Below are 13,414 nucleotides of genomic sequence, written 5' to 3'. Positions count from 1 at the left end.
TGAGGGCCTGTACCAACCTTGAGAGCCCAGAGAACAGGCCTCTGCTCAGTGATGGGGTTGGGATGGGTTGAGGGCCACAACAATGATGATAGTAATAGGACACTGGGTCCTCAGGAGGCTGTGGGGGGTAGCTGGAGTTCTCACTTTTCCCAATGAGGAACCAGGCTCAGGGAGGCCAGGCTGCAAGCTCAAGTTCACACATGGAGTGAATATTGGAACTGAGATTGTTCTAGAATCACTCATGGCATGCTTAAGGATAATGTAGCATTGCTACCTACTGACTTGGGTCAAATATTCAGGGTCTGACCTCAAAGACACATTTCTGTAAGGGGGGGAAGCAGACTGAAGTTATTATGGTCTCAAGGAACTTATCCTTGGCCCTGCAAGATGGCCATCTAAACTTGGCACCCTGGGGATGGATGTCCAGAGAGCATGGAACAGGGGGCGGCAGATAAGGTAAGTGTGCCTGAGATACAAGGCCTCGAACCCAGAGGAGAGGGGGTCTTCCCTGAAAGCCGAAAGCCTCCAAATCAAGACAGACGGGGCCATCCAACTCCAGCCCTGCCTCCTGTCACCACAGCTTCTAAAACCCTTCTTTCGAAGTACCGGGAGGAGGGTCTATAAAGCTGGATACAAAATGGGTTTGCAGGTGGGCAGGGGCCCACGGCTACATGCACTATGATTTTCTAAAGCACACCCTTGTAATGATTAGCAGGACTCTGATGTTCTTGCAGGGTGAGGGAAGGGTAACTGAGGGGAGGCTGCCAAGGGTCCTAGTCTGTTCCACGTGAGAAGCTGGGGTGGGCCTGAGGGCTGAAATGTTTCCCAGGGAGGATCCCTGTGGACACATCAGCGAGCACTTAAGGAGCCTAGCAGCCCCTGCCCATCTGAGGTGTGGCCTCGCCTTCCTGTGCTACAGGACGCCAGACCAGCCACCCCATGTCTTCCTTTCCCTGGACCCAAGATCAGGCCTAGATCACAGTCCTGCCACCCTTTTATGCATGGTCCCGTCGTGTGCCCGGCCTTAGTGCAGCATGAGAAGGGGTGGGTATTAGAGCTAGTAATAACCAGGGTGCTTTTACTGATGGACTTTGGTTGTCTGCTTTCCAGGGGAAATAGATCAACCACCAGAAGAAGAATAAGATGAGGCTCTGTATCACTTCCTGTAGGGAAGTTTAGGGCTGCGGTTATCAGAAATGTCCCTGGGAGGAACAGTCCTTGCCTCCATCCCTTTATTCTCACATTTATGGGAATAGTTTGATAAGAAGTGAAAGTCCCATGCAGTTAGTAAGTGAGGACAGAGGAATGGCAATCAAGGATAACTTGCCAGAGGAGGGGCAGTTTATACTCACCTCTGAGAACAAGTTGGGGCTGGATGAATTTGCAGGAAGAGGGGTTGCCATGTGTGCAAAGACCCAGCACTTGTCCCCTGTCCCAGTGCTCAACCTTCCCCAGACACTGCAGCTTCCCCACCCAGGCTCTGCATGCATCCTGCCCTTCTCTCTTGGCCCAGGAATGCCAAGTCATGACGCAGATCATGCTGCTCCAGGTGGCTGCAGATAATTACAATATAGAGCCCAGGGATCCACTAGGGCCTGGTTTCAGTCTGGAGAGTGGCTCTGTGAGGAGGAGAGTAGAGGCCCATCAGAAGCTGGGTGAGGGCAGGGGTAGACTACGATGATCCTTCTTTGTTGGCTCCTGGGGCAGCCGCCAGCCTTGCTGCTGGGCACCAGACTCCAGCTCCTGGGAAAATACCAGGAAAGACTCCCGAATTGAAACTCCCACTCAACTCACATATGTCCCTCTGTCCTCAGCTACATCCTGTCCTGCCAGCTGGAGCCCTGATCTGAGCTGGCAGTGTCCAGTGGCAACACAATGTGCATGGGACCCATCTGCTCAACACCTCTTCCTCCAATCTCTTTACTTATTTGGAGGGCCAATATTTCATTGTCTGAAATCGTAAATGGTACATTTTAATATTATTATATTAAAGCCCCTTTTATTTTAGTGTCCAGGAGTACAGTTTGGTTCTTTTACTTCCTATAGTAATCTAAAAGAGGTAAAGACTCTCACATTCATTTTTTATTTTTTATTTTTTAGCTTTTATTTATTGATTCATGAGAGACACAGAGATAGACGCAGAGACACAGGCAGACGGAGGAGCAGACTCCTTGTGGGGAGCCTGATACGGGACTTGAACACAGGGCCCCAGGGTCACAACCTGAACCAAAGGCAAACTCTCAACCACTGAGCCACCCAGGTGTCCCTCTCATATTCATTTTAAACTAAAAAATCTTACAGAGTCATCAGCTCCTGTATGTGGAAAGAAGTAGAAGATCCAGCCCTCCTTCCTAGCTACTGAAGGACACCCCATTACCCCCTTTCTCAGAGGACAGTATAAGGAATTTGGGCAAACAGCAGAGACCAGAAACCCCCTCAGACTGCTGAGATTTAGAGGTTGGAGGTACTTTCAAAGGAATAGCATCAACCACTGAATTGGGTGTCTTTAAGGGTACCACTTGCCAGAACTACTTCCTGCCCCAGGACAGTGACTGCCTTTGTACACTTGAAAGAAAGGAGGACTTTTTCTTGCTTCTTTTGCTGATGTGGATTATTTTGGCTTGGGTTTTGGGGTTTCTTTGACGTTCCCAGTATTTGGAACATGTAGTTGTCTAGTTCAACCTCTGGAATTGCATCAACACTAAAGTGGGACAAACATGTAAAGAAACTAATTCCAGCATGGGAAAGGCATGAGGCCAGGGGAAGATAATTAGAGGATGGAATAAGGGCAGGCAGGACTTTCTATCCTCAGTCTTGCTCTTGGGGCCCCAGGCTCACCCCTGACCAAGACTGGAATCCCTCTGGGATCCTTGTCAATTATCTCAGAATTCCTTTTCCCTCTTGGTTTGTATGTGGGGGAAAGATATTCGTGTATCTTGACGGCCACACCTGGGCTAGGTTCCATGAATTTCTGTGCTTACCTCTGAGCTAGGATTTCCCACCTTCCTGCATTTCTGTAGGCAGTTCTCTTGAAGGCGGAAATTCCCTCAAGACTCCAGCCTCTTGGTCAGATACATAATAGCCACTCCACTTTTCCCTGCCTGGGACCTGATGGATCAGGGATTGGTTTTCTCTTGCCAGGATAATGGTTTGACCAGAGAAACCCCCACCCTCTCCTTGCTAGACAAGGTAACTTCTAGGTCTTTGTTGTTCTGGTGTCCGTGGTCCCAGACATTCTCCAGTATACACACTCAGCCTCAGTGTACACACTTACACTGACTTATCTGAAATTGCTAACTGAGCTTGACCTCATAGGTCTTGTGCTTCGGATATGACATGGGTTCATGAACTTTTCCTGTCAGGAGCTTTGAAAGACGGCGAATAAGAGAGGAGGTTTTGGGGGGTTCCATGAGGGAAATGCCACCAAACTAATGACCTGAGTAATCAAATGGCAATAAATATATTCCTATCAATAATTACTATGAATGTAAATGGACTAAACACTCCAATTAAAAGACATAGGGTGACAGAGTGGATTTAAAAACAAGACTCATTCAATCAACAACAGCAACAACAACAACAACAAAAGGAAACAAGACTCACTTACATGCTGCCTACTAGAGACTAATTTCAGATCCAAAGAAATCTGGAAAATGATAATGAGAGGTGGAAAAAAAATATATCATTCAAATGGTTGTCAGAAGAAATCAGGAGTAGGAACACTTCTATCAGACAAAACAGACTTTAAAACAAAGAGAGTGTAGTAAGACAAAGAAGGACATTATATAATAATAGCGGAGACAACACAACAAGAATATAACAGTTTTAAATATTTGTGCATTCAACATAGGAGCACCCAAATACATAAAGCAGTTAGTCACAAATGTAATGGAATTAACTGATGGTAATACAATAATAGTAGGGGACCTTAACACCCCTCTTAGTTTAATGGAGGAATGACCCACACTGAAAATCAAAAAGGAAACAATGGCTTGGACTGATGTACTGGGTTCAACACATATATTCTGGACATTCCATGTTCAAACAGCAGAATACTCATTACTTTCAGGTGCACATGGTACATTCTCCAGCATAGGTCACATATGAGGCCACAAACATGTCTCAACAAATTCAAAAAGATTGAAATCATACCAGGCATCTTTTCTAGAAATCAACCCCAAGAAAAAAACCTGAAAAAAAATTCAAACACGTGGAGGTTCAAAACCATGCTACTAAACAATGAATGCATCAAAGGAAAACTCAAAGAAGAAAGAAAAAATTACATGGAAACAAACAAAAATGGCAAGACCGTGGTCCAGCATCTTTGGGATACAGCAAAATGGGTCCTAAAGAGGGAAGGCTACAGCAATACAGGCCTATCTCAAATAAACCACATAAACTTACACAAAAGGATCCAGTAAAAGAACAGTAAACAAAACCAAAAACCAGCAGAAGATAGAATTAGAGCTGAAATATATGTTACAGAAACAAAATTAAAAACCAGTAGAACAGATAATGAAACTAGGCTCTAGTTCTTTGAAGATCAACAAAGTGATAATCTTCTAGCTAGACTCATAAAAGAAGGGGGAAACACTCAAAGACACAGAATCACAAAGGAAAAAGGAGAAACTACAACCAACTCCATGCATACATAAATGGTTGTAACACAATATTATGAAAAACTCTTTGCCAACAAATCGGACAACCTACATGCAATGGATAAATTCCTAGAAGTATAGAAGCTACAAAAACTGAAGCAGGAAGAAAGATAAAAGTTGAACGGACTGATTACCAGCAAGCAAATGGAGTTAGTAATAAAAATAACTGCCAACAAACAAATGCCCAGGACCAGATGGCTTCACAGGCAAATTCTACCAAACATTGAAGGAGTGGTAATACCTATTCTTCTCAAACTATTCAAAAAAAAACAAAAAGGAAGGAAAACTTCCAGATTCATTTTATGAGGCTACCCTGACCCTGATACCAAAACCAGATAAATACATCACACACAAAAAGAGAACTACAGGCCAACATCTCTGATGAATATAGGTACAAAAATTCTCAACACAAATCTAACCTACAGAAGCCAGCAAAACATTTAAAAAATTCACCACAATCCAGTGGAATTTCCCAGTATGCAAGGGTGGTTCAATGGTAAAGAATCAATCAACATGAAACATCACATCCATAAGAGAAAAGATAAAAGCCTTCTGATCATGTCAAGAGACACAGACAAAGCATTTGATAAAGTACAACACCCATTGATGAGTAAAGCCCTCAACAGAGGAGCTCTAGTCATAAGAAAGGTCATATATGAAAAACCCACAGGCAACAACATCAACCTTACTTCATGGGAAAAAAAAGAGACCTTTCTCACTAAGACCAACAACAAGACAAGGATGTCCATTCTCACTTCCTTCACTCAACCCTGGTACTGGTCGGCCTAGCTACAGCCATCAGACAACAAAAAGAACTAAAAGGCAACCAGACGTATAAGGAAGAAGTCAAACTTTCAATATTTGCAGATTACACGATACTCTATATAGCAAACCTGAAAGACTCCACCAGAAATCGACTAGAACTGATAAATTCAGTCAAGTAGCAGGACACAAAATCAATGTGCAGAAAACTGCTGCATTTCTATAGAGTAACAATGAAGTAGCATAAGGAGAAATTAAGAAAACAATCACATTTAAACCTGCACCAAAAATAATAAGATACCTGGAAATAAACCCCACCAAAGAGGCAAAAGATTTGTATTCTGAAAACTATCAAACACCAAGGAAAGAAATTGAATGACACATATATCCACCCCAAACTGATGGTCTATAAACATATGTGGACTCAGCTGTAGCAATTAAAGGACTGAAATGCTTGTAAGCTGGTAGAAAGAATTTTTTTATTTTTTTTATTTTTTTATTTTTTTTTTTTACTTTTTTAATTTATTTATGATAGTCACACAGAGAGAGAGAAAGAGGCAGAGACATAGGCAGAGGGAAAAGCAGGCCCCATGCACCGGGAGCCCAACATGGGATTCGATCCCGGGTCTCCAGGATCGTGCCCTGGGCCAAAGGCAGGCACCAAACCGCTGCGCCACCCAGGGATCCCAAAAGAATTTTTTTTAAAGCAACAGACACTGCTCAGATTCACACCAAGTCCCCACTTCATGATCAGGAGCTTAATCACCTGGGAACACCCCGTATGAACAAGCCCCAGATGAATTTCATGGCAGGTCAATGTCATACCCCCCAAACAAAGGCTGCAAATTTCCCTCAGAAACACGAGGAGCTGGCCTTTGCCAGGTAAGCCTTTTCAGTACAGCCAAGAGACTAAGTATAAACCCAAGTTCCTGACAACCTAGGTGCTGTCTGACATGGGCCATCCATCCATGAAAATGATTTTCTAAAGGAAGGACAGTAAGAGGATACTGGACCTCTAAAGAGAATGGGAAGTGACAGGGTCTATGACTGTCAAGGCCAGAAGGAAGCAAGTGTTTCTAGAGCAAGCCTTTTTGTATGCACTAAATCATTTTATCCATCCCCTGCCCCCCACCAAAGAAATTCGGGTTCTTGTGAGCCTTATCGCTGTTTTCTGATATGGTGAGGGAAACACAGGGGGGCAAGAAGGGTGCTTGATATCACACACGAAGAAATAAATGGTGTTGGGATGCTAAAACACCGAGTCCTGGTTTTCTCAGTTTCTAAAGCAGAATGACAAGGCTTAGTCATGGAGATTAAAAGAACTAAGTCTGGAAAACGCACCTAGCAACATGGCTGGGTTGACAATGAGGTGATAAGTAGTGATTACAGACCTTCAATAGATCTGGAACCCGTGTAGTAGAGGAGATGTCCCCCATCCTGCTGGTGGTTCCTTGTGGCTCTGTAAAGGGTTTGTGAGTGACCTTTAATTGCCACATTTTTATTAGATTCTGCACTGATGATTAGGAATGAAGAACCTGGGAAAGTACTAGGCCCTCTACAAGTCCAGGTGTCTGAGCCGGGTGACTGGGTCTTCTGGAATAGGGTACCCACCCCCCCGCCTCAAGCACACACACATGAGCATCTCACTCACGAGCTAGCTCACCCTCAAGCAAGCTTGGGCTTTCCTGTTCCCACACCTTTGTCTTTTGGGTCCCCCATCTAGAATGAATGCCTGCTCACCTCAGTTCTGCCTCCCTGGAAAGTTGGCTCTCCTGGGTGACTCCACGGACATCAAGGAGAATCCTTGTGTCTTTTATGTGAACAAGGCCGTGATCAGTTCTGTCCTCTTCCTGATCTCAGGGGCCTTTTTCTTTATTGAAGTTCGATTTGCCACCATATAGTATAAACCCAGTGCTCATCCCTCAAGTGCCCCCCTTGTGCCCATCACCCAGTCACCCCATCCCCCCGCCCACCTCCCCTTCCACTACCCCTTGTTCATTTCCCAGGGTTAGAGATCTCTCATGGTTTGTCTCCCTCTCTAATTTTTCCCACTCACTTCCCTTCCTTTCTCCTATAATCCCTTTCACTATTTCTTATATTCCCCATATTAATGAAACCATATGATGAGTATCCTTCTCTGATGGACTTACCTCAGTCACTATAATACCCTTCGATTCCATCCACCTCTAAGGAAAGGGTGGATCTTCATCCTTTCTGATGGCTGAGTACTATTCCATTGTATACACAGACCACATCTTCCTTATGCATTCATCTGTCGAAGGACATCCAATCGTGACTCCTTCCACAGTTTGGCTACTGTGGACATTGCTATGAACATTGGGGCGCAGGTTTCCTGGCATTTCACTGCAACTGTATCTTTGGGGTAAATCCTCAGTAGTGCAATTGCTGGGTCATAGGGTAGCTCTATTTTTAACTCTTTGAGGAACCTCCATACAGTTTTCCAGAGTGGCTGCACCAGTTCACATTCCCACCAACAGTGCAAGAGGGTTCCCCTTTCTCCACATCCTCTCCAACATTTGTTGTTTCCTGTCATGTTAATTTTCACCATTCTCACTAGTGGGAGGTGGCATCTCATCATGGTTTTGATTTGTATTTCCCTGATGACCAGTGTTGTGGAGCATTTTCTCATCTGCTTGTTCGCCATGTGTATGTCTTCTTTGTAGAAATTTCTGTTCATGTCCTCTGCCCATTCCACGACTGGATTGTTTGTTAATTGGGTGTTGAGTTTCAAAAGTCCTTTATAGATCTTGGATCTTTGGATACTAGCCCTTTATCTGATATGTCATTGCAAATATCTTCTCCCATTCTGTAGGTTGTCTTTTAGTTTTGCTGATTGTTTCTTTTACTGTGTGGAAGCTTTTTATCTTAAGTCCCAATAGTTCATTTTTGCTGTGGTTTCCCTTGCCTTCATAGATATATCTTGCAAGAAGTTGCTGTGGCCAGTTTCAAAAATGCTGTTTCCTGTGTTCTCCTCTAGAATTCTGATGGATTCTTGTCTCACATTTGGATCTTTCAACCATTTTGAGTTTATCTTTGTGTATGGCGTAAGAGAAAGGTCTAGTTTCATTCTTCTGAATGTGGCTGTCCAATTTTCCCAGCACCATTTATTGAAGAGACTATCCTTTCTCCAGTGGATATTCTTTCCTGCTTTGTCGAATATTAGTTGACCATAGAGTTGAGGGTCCATTTCTGGGCTCTCTGTTCTGTTTTCTTGATCTATGTGTCTGTTTTTGTGCCTGTACCACACTGCCTTGATGATCACAGCTTTGTAATACAGCTTGAAATCCAGCATTGTGATGCCCTGGTATTGGTTTTCTTTTTCAATATTTCCCTGGCTATTTGGGGTCTTTTTAAAAAACATTTTTTAAAGATTTTATTTATTTATTCATGAGACACAGAGAATGAGGCAGAGACACAGGCAGAGGGATAAGCAGGCTCCCCACAGGGAGCCCGATGCAGGACTCAATACCAGGACCCTGGGATCACGCCCTGAGCCAAAGGCAGATGCTCAACCTCTGAGCCACCCAGGTGTCCCTCAGGGTCTTTTCTGATTCCATACAAATCTTAGGATTATTCCAACTCTGTGAGAAAGTCCATGGTATTTTGATAGGGATTGCATTGAGTGTGTAAACTGCTCTGGGTAGCATAGACTTTTTCACAATATTTATCCTTCCAATCTATGAGCATAGGATGTTTTTCCATCTCTTTGTGTCTTCCTCAATCTTTCAGAAGAGTTCTGTAGTTTTTTAGGGTCTAGATCCTTTACCTCTTTGATTAGGTTTATTCCTAGGTTCTTATGGTTTTGGGTGCAGTTGTAAATGGGATGGATTCCTTAATTTCTATTTCTTTAGTCTCATTGTCAGGGTAGAGAAATGCCACTAATTTCTGGGCATTGATTTTGTATCCTGACACATTGCTGAATTGCTGTATGAGTTCTAGCAATCTTGGGGGTGGATGTTTTGGGGTTTTCTATACACAGTATCATGGCATCTGTGAAGAGGGAGAGTTTGCCTTCTTCTTTGCCAATTTGAATGCCTTTTATTTCTTTTTGTTGCCTGATTGCTGAGGCTAGGACTTCTAGTACTAGTGGTGAGAGTGGACATCCCTGTCTCGTTCCCCAGTGTTTCCCCATTGAGAATGATATTTGCTGTGGGATTTTCATAAATGGCTTTCATGATATTGAGGAATGTTCCCTCTATCCCTACACTCTGAAGAGTTTTGATCAGGAATGGATGCTGTATTTTGTCAGATGCTTTCTCTGCATCTATTGAGAGGATCATAGGGTTCTTGTTTTTTCTCTTGTTGATGTGATTTATCAAATTAATTGCTTTATGAGTGTTGAACCACCCTTGAATCCTAGGGATAAATCCCACTTGGTGAATAATCTTCTTAATGTACTGTTGGATCCTATTGGCTAGATCTTGGTGAGAATTTTTGCATCCAAGTTCATCAGGGATATTGGTCTATAATTCTCCTTTTGGTGGGGTCTTTGTTTGGTTTTGGGATCAAGGTAATGCTGGCCTCATAAAATGAGTTTGGAAGTACTCCATCCCTTTCTATCCTTCAGAGCAGCTTTAGTAGAATAGGTATTATTTCTTGTTTAAATGTTTGATAGAATTCCCCTGGGAAGCCATCTGGCCCTGGACTTTTGTGTCTTGGGAGGTGATGGATGACTGCTTCATTTTCCTTGCTTGTTATTGGCCTCTTCAGGTTTTCTATTTCTTTCTGTTCCAGTTTTGGTAATTTGTGGTCTTCCAGAAATGCATCTATTTCTTCTAGATTGCCTAATTTGTTGGCATATAGCTGCTCATAATACATTTTTTTAAATGGTTTGTATTTCCTTGGTATTAGTTGTGATCTCTCCTCTTTCATTCGTGATTTTATTAATTTGAGTCTTTTCTCTTTTTAATAAGGCTGGCTAGGGGTTTATCTATCTTCTTAATTCTTTCAGAGAACCAGCTCCTGGTTTTATTGATCTGTTCTACAGTTCTCTGGTCTCTATTTCATTGAGTTCTGCTCTAGTATTATTTTCTTTTCTTAAAAATATTTTATTTATTTATTTATGAGAGACACACAGAGAGAGGCAGAGACACAAGCAAAGGGAGAAGCAGGCTCCTCGCAGGGAGCCTGATGCAGGACTTGATCCCAGGACCCTAGGATCATGACCTGAGCCAAAGGCAGATGCTCAACCACTGAGGTATCCAGCCAGGTTCCCCAAGTTCTGCACTAATCTTTATTATTTCTCTTCTGCTGCTTAGTTTAGGCTTCAGGTGTGAGGTTAGCTTGTGTATTTGAATTTTTTCCAATTTTTTGATGGGGGCTTGTATTGCGATGTATTTGCTTCCTAGAACCGCTTTTGCTGTATCCCAAATATTTTGAATGGTTGTATTTTCATTTTCATTAGTTTCCATGAATCTTTTAAATTTTTCTCTAATTTCCTGGTTGACCCATTCATCTTTTAGTAGGATCTTTAACCTCCTCTAATTTTTAAGTTTTTAATTTATGTATTCCTCTGTTCAGAGTAACATTATTCACAATAGCCAAAACGTGAAGCAGCCCAAATGTCCACTGACAGATGAATGAATAAACAAAATGTGATATGTACATACATTGGAACATTATTCTGCCCAGAAAGGAAGAAAATTTTTGACACATGCTACCATATGAACCTTAGAGATATTATGCTAAATAAAATAAACCAGTCACAAGAGGACAATACTGTACGATCTCACCTGTATGAGGTGCCTAGAGTAATCAAACTCATAGAGAAAAAAAGTAGAATGATGGTTGCCATGGGGCTGGAGAGAGAGAAATGGGTGTTATTGTTTAATGGTTATGGAGTTTCAGTGTGAGAAGATGGAAAAAGTTCTGGAGATGGTTAGTGGTAACAATGTACAATAGTATGATTATGCTTAGTGCCACTGAACTGCAGACTTGAAAATGGTTAAAATGATAAATTTTATATTATGAACATTTTACCACAATTTTTTAGAGCTTTGAATTAAAGAAAAATCAATGAGGAACAATCAAAGAAGGCCCAGTAAAAGATATCTTGGAAATCATATGAGTGCATACCATACAGTCAAAAAGAATGAGATCCACATGTACTGCTATGGAATGATTGCCAAGGCACACTGGTCACCAGAAAAAAAAAAGTGTGTATGGAATGCCACCCTTCTTATTGTATAGAATATCTCTGAAAAATACCTAAGAAACTGGGAAGTGCCATCACTTCTGGGGAGGAAAACATGGGAGCATGAGATTAGATTCGTTTAGGAGTTATCTATTCAAAACACTCAACCAATTTTGAAAGAAGATTAATTCTCTAAATTATCCATACTCTGAGAGGAGTGAAAAGAAATAACTGGAATTCACATTTACCTCAATTCTAAGTAACTGAAGAGTTAAGAGACATGTCCAGGAGCTCACAGGTAGACAGAATTGGTACCAGTTATCCTAGTGTGCACTTTTTCTAAATGTTTGAAATATTTAGCAAAAGACTTAAAAATATGTCTGCTTAAAAATACTGCCAGATTATTGAAGCATAGAACATTATATTTTCCCCAAAATAAACTATGTTTGGGAAAACTTTTTGTATTTTGCATTTTGTAGTTTAGTTTTTATGTTGTCAGCATCATTTCCACATTTAACATTTGCCCCTATATGTAATTTTTTATTTTTAACAATTTCCTTTGATAAGAGATTTTTCTAATCCTTTGCTTCCAATTTGAGGCTTTCATTGATAATTATTCCTATTTAGTTTCCATGTTTGGTGTTCACATACCCAAAAGTGTATGATAAATTTTTTTAAAGCAAAATAGACATGTTTTTAAATCACAAAAAAATCATACACACACACACACACACACACACAGTATTCTGATTCCCAATCCACTGCTTTTCTGACTCTGCAGTCTTTAGTAGCCAAAGGTGTAAAAGAATACACTCCTTGATATCTTCTAAAGACATGATGACTGTCCTTGTTTTATTTATGGATTAAAAACTCCTCTCCTCCACTAGGTGGAGAGATCACCTAAAGATCCTGCTTCCAAAGTCCTGCACTAACCACATTCAAACTGCTAACTGTAAGAATTAAAGAGTCCACATGGTGGCACTAGATACCTTTGGTCAAAGTCCATAACCCAGTAAGCTATTTCTAAAAAACAGGGATAGAGAAGAGCCTCAGGCATTAGCAAAGATTAAAAATTAAAGCTAGTATGAAAGACATCTTGTTCCTGTCTGGAGGGATGGCTGCCCGCCAAAACATATTTGAAGCTCTAATTACATACTTAAAGACATCCGAAGTGCCAAGCAAATGTTATGGACTCCTATGATGAAGCCTATTTCTTCCAGTGGCAAACACACCTGTTCCTTTGGACATACTTTCATTACAACATACTTCCACACTCTTCCTCTTAATACACATTTTGCTCCATCCATCTCCATCTCTCTCCCTCTTACATACATGTACACGTATGCATGTACGCACTATGGAGTATATTTGTTGGTGATTTTGGGGGGGGGGGGCAGATTCATAATCACATCCCTGTTAAATAATATTTAAAGTGCACAATCGTTGCCTGTCTTCATCTTTTTTTAAGTTCCCAAATTTCAATAGTTTATGAATATCCTACAAGAAGGACTAAAACTGGGACACCTGCGTGGCTCAACAGTTGAGTGTCTGCCTTTGGCTCAGGGCCTGATCCTGATTCCCAGGATCGAGTCCCACACTGGACTCCTTGCATGGAGCCTGCTTCTCTGTGTGAATGAATGAATGAATGAATAATGAATAAATAAATATTTTTTAAAAAGGAATAAAACTTGGTGGGTTGTCTCAACTCAGATGATAAATATCTTAAGATTCATCACAAAAAGGTCTATTTCTGATCTCTTTACAATCTTATATTTATAACAGACTGGGAAATTTCATTGCTAGTCTTTTACATACAGGCAATTTTAAAGGATAACAGTGA

Source organism: Vulpes lagopus, chromosome 17 (assembly GCF_018345385.1).
Source record: "Vulpes lagopus strain Blue_001 chromosome 17, ASM1834538v1, whole genome shotgun sequence".
NCBI lineage: Eukaryota > Metazoa > Chordata > Mammalia > Carnivora > Canidae > Vulpes > Vulpes lagopus.
Note: the sequence above shows the minus strand (reverse complement) of the source record.